The sequence below is a fragment of the Echinops telfairi genome, unplaced genomic scaffold (genome assembly GCF_000313985.2).
Source record: "Echinops telfairi isolate 266 unplaced genomic scaffold, ASM31398v2 ScPeMD7_4;HRSCAF=17, whole genome shotgun sequence".
In the NCBI taxonomy this organism is placed as follows: domain Eukaryota; kingdom Metazoa; phylum Chordata; class Mammalia; order Afrosoricida; family Tenrecidae; genus Echinops; species Echinops telfairi.
In genome coordinates this window covers 39,474,855-39,479,153 of record NW_022103900.1, presented here as the reverse complement: position 1 = coordinate 39,479,153, position 4,299 = coordinate 39,474,855, and the positions used below count along the sequence as shown (strand labels likewise).

General features: G+C 45.2%; 1 protein-coding gene and 1 pseudogene across 12 annotated transcripts in view; one reads left to right on the top strand and one right to left on the bottom strand.

Moving 5' to 3' along the window:
• BIN1 (bridging integrator 1) overlaps positions 1-4,299 on the top strand; it is a 97,547-nt gene that overhangs the window by 34,793 nt on the left and 58,455 nt on the right. The window lies entirely within an intron of this gene.
• Positions 57-1,200, bottom strand: LOC115872325 (annotated as a pseudogene).

Here is a 4,299-nt window from a genome sequence, read left to right as displayed (position 1 = left end):
GGTTTCAGTTTGGGGCTAGCTTGTTTGCTTGCTTCCTTTTTTCTTATGAATGCTTCTCATTCATACTTTCTTTTCTTTGAATAGATTACATAATGTTGTATTGTTTTGAAAAGGGCTTTAGGTCTGAGGCCATCCTTCAAGGGGATAGAATGGACCGGTTTGTGGGCTCCAAGTCCGAAACAACAGGAAATTATTTCAACAATCAAATTCCCAAGTCCACGGAGTATGCTACTTGTTGAAAAGGTTCCTCCAACAATACTCAAAAATCTTGCAAAGAGAAGCCCGAGTGGCAGATGTCACCATAAGGAACTGAGATTTTATTTCATAAATCTCCCAGAGACTCCATGGCTGCCGGCAGTGTGGTTACCGACATGCTCCCTTTCTGTCACAGAAAAGGGATGGGCGATGGCTGCAATTTTGTCGGCATGACTGTAATAAAGTATTAGAACATTGGCCTGTGATCTACAGCAACCTTCTGTGTTCTATCCAAAGGATTCGTAATTCCTAGCACAAGCTTGCCAAAGACAAATCTATTTTATATCTACGCTAGAAGTTGTAAGAGTCATGGTTGACAAGGGCTGCCAAGTGAGCATGACCTTGGGGATGTGGAATTCCCTTGCCCACAGTTATGGGAAGATGCCCTTCTACTTTATTGACGTATAGATGGCGTCAAATTCTGCATGCATCTGGAGGCGGTGATGAATCATCTTCCCGTGGTGGAAATGCTGCTGATGCACCTTTAAAAGCACTTCAATATCACATCTTAAGGTGAATGCTCTCCTCACAGCTGACCCGGTATCAGCTACAGCATTCTTTGCCCCTCCCCTAGCTGTGGTGAAAGATCAAATATTGCTGGCTCATAAAGTCGACCATCTGCAGATGTGATCATAGTTTCTGCTAAATCCAGTACATCTGCTCCAACATACTGACATACCAACACCCTGACACTTCATGGCAATAGCAGTATCTACATTGATTCTCAGTGTGCTAGAAAAATCCTAGTCTACTTCACATTCATACTCCATCCATGTAACTCGATACACTGAAAATTCCGTAGTGATTTATAAAAACATAGTGGTAAATACTGTTAGGGAAATTGTACTGCCACTGGCTGCCGTCTGCCCAGCTCTCAGGACCCTTTGGAAAGTCATTCAACCTTTTCACCAAATGTAAGGCTTTCTTCTGATTCAGTTACTTCATCTTCAAGTAAACCTTCCTCTTCTTTCTTTATGTATTTGTGGTATGGGCCCAGCCAACCACCATGTTTTTCCCTGGCTACATCCCCCCCACCCCACCCCCGACATCGCCATTTGCATGGCTTCCCGAAGGCAGGGAGCTGGGCCTGGCAGAGAGCAGCCTTTAGATTGCATCTGCTATGTCACCAAATGCCCAACATGAGGTTAATGGAACAGGGCAGGGAAGGAGCACAGCATGGGAGCTGGATTAGACTATCCCTGGTTTGATACCCAACCTGTGGTGTGATCTTGGGCCTTGGTATCCTCTCCTTATTGACTGACTTTTGAAGGAATTTGGTCAGCTCACCTCCAGTGTGCCAAACCTGTGAGCAACAATGAGCTAGAACCCCTACCTCCTGCCCTTACAGCCTAGAGATCAGAATTCAGCTTGTGCATTTGCTGTGTAGGAGCCTGCGTGTAAGCAAAAGTCAAGGGCAGACACAGGATGGAGCAGTTTGGGCTCAGGTGAGAGGTTGATTAGGTAAAGTGGAGATCTGGGTAGTGGTAGGGTATGGAATGAGGATGCCAGCATGGGTCTGGTGGTCCTGGTCCATCCAGAAGCTCTCCTCTTAACTCTTGTTTAGCCCGCACACTTTTTATGCGATGATACTCCACTCGCATACCTCTCAAGGCTCCTTAGGAAGATGACTTGGTATCCGTTAACAGCCACCGGTAGACTCAAAATTAAATTCTAACTCTCTGCTTCCATAACTATGAGGCTTTAGAGCCTTCGTTTCTTCATCTGTGGGCCACTCATTCTCATCACATTTTGGGAACGCTTATAAAACTGAGGCAAGATGGGCAGTCACAGATGAATGATTACAGCTGTCCTATCAAAGTATCAAAGAACAGAGATGGCACTTGGAGCACTGAACAGCCAAGGTAATTTCTATAACTTCATATACACATGAAGCTGGACAATGAATAAAGAAGTCTGCAGAAGAATTTGTATACATTTGCATTATGGTGTTCTCAAAGAATATTCAGATACTATGGATTGTTATAAGAAAAAGCAAATCAATCCCAGGGGAAGTGTGTCTGTGCGGTTAGATTTTATGTCAACTTACAGTTGAGTAGGGGTGGAGTCTCATTTGTCGATCCGGTCATAGCCTGATGATGCCTTTTTGGGGATGTAGCCTTTTTTATAAGACAGAAATTGGGAACTTCTGCTCTGCTTCTTTGCCTTCCTGCTTGCTGGGATTCTGTGCCTGCTTCCAGGGTTGGCCCTATGAGGGTTGATCAACCCTAAGAATTCTTGGTGCCCTGCCATGTTTTCCATTGATCTTGGATCCTCTCTACTCATCACACACTGCTTGTGATCTTCCTGCATCACACGTCACCTTTCTGTGTCATTGACCCACTGCTACGTGAGTCTGAAGAGGGCGCCAGCGAGCATCAGACCCATGGACTTAAGCAGGACTGGGCTGGGATGCCTTCTTGATATAACGATCTTTCTTATACATATGAGTCTCACTGCTTTTGTTTCTCTAGACAACCCAGGCAAAATACTCCTTAGACTTCGCTTCACAGATTTTACGCATTATCAGGAGGGACTAGACCTTGAAAAAGGACACCTTACTTGGCAAAGTGGAGGGTCTGCAAAAAAAAAAAAAAAAGGGAAGACCTTCAAGGAGATGGATTGACGTAGTGACAGCAACAGTGGGCTCAAACATAACAATAATGGTGAAATTGGCGTGGGACCAGGTTTCATACTACTGACCTGACTGACAGCATCCAACATCTTCTCTACTCTTAGCCCAACTCATTAAAGCCTCCTGAGCTGGGTCCTTCCCACCCCTGCCAACCTCCCTCCATGTTTACCCCTGCTTCTTCTTTGATGTGCTATCAGCTTTGGGTTGTCTGGGTTCCCATCCTGGCTGCCTGCCACAGGCTTATCTTCTGAACCGGACTGGAATTTTAGGCATTTGGGAGATGCGAGGGAAGGAGATTGCAGAGAGGGCAGGTACGATGTTCGGATCTTTTTCAGGCTAGTGTTTGGGTTCCAGCTCCAGGAGAGGAGTGATCAGTGCAGGAAAGGCTCCCAGACCTAGGCTGGTGTAGGAGGACAGTTGTGTCTTGGATCTGACAATCCAGTGACATTTCAAGACATTGTTTTGGTGCTGATATGAGTATCCAGCCTTTTATTTACCCAATTGAAGACGTAAAACAAAACTGTACTCTTTACCCTTCCCGTGTTTTGCAAACCTAAGGGGAAATCTGAGGCTAATGAGTGGGAATTTATCAAGCCAAGAGGGACCATCTGGAGACCGGATGCTAAGCCTCAAGAAGTTGTTGGGTTTTTAAATCATTTTATTGGGGGCTCTTACAACTTTTATAACATTCCTTACATCCATTGTATCACACATATTTTTACATATGTTGTCACCATCATTTCCAAAACATTTTCTACTTGAGCTCTTGATATAAGCTCCTTTTATTTTCCCTCCCTCCCCTCCCCTCCCCTATGAATCCTTGATCAATTATGTATTGTTATTATTTCATATCTTACACTGTCCATCGTCTCCCTTCACCCACATTTCTGTTATTCATCCCCTTGGGGGTGGTGGTGCTATATATCCAACCTTTCCCCTCCCTGTCCATCCCTCTCCCCTCATGATATTGCTACTCCCACTACTGGTCCTGAGGGGTATGTCTGTCCTGAATTCCATATGTCAAGAGCTCTTATCTGTACCAATGTGTGTTCGCTGGCCTAGCCAGATTTGTAAGGTAGAACTGAGTCATGATAGTGCGGGGAGGAAGCACTCAGGAACTAGAGGGGTGATGTGTGTTTCATCGGTGCTCTGCTGCACCTTGGTTGAGTCACCCCTTCCATATAACCCTTCTGTGGGGGATGTCCAATTGTCTACAGTTGGGCTTTGGGTCTCCACTCCAAACCCCCTCTTTCACATCGATATAGTTGTTTGTTTTGTATCATTTGATATCTGATACCTGATCCCATCAACACCTCATGACCACACAGGCAGGTGTGCCTCTTCCATGTGGGCTTATTTGCTTCCCTGTTGGATGGCTGTTTGTTTACCTTCAAGCTTTTAAGACCCCAGAC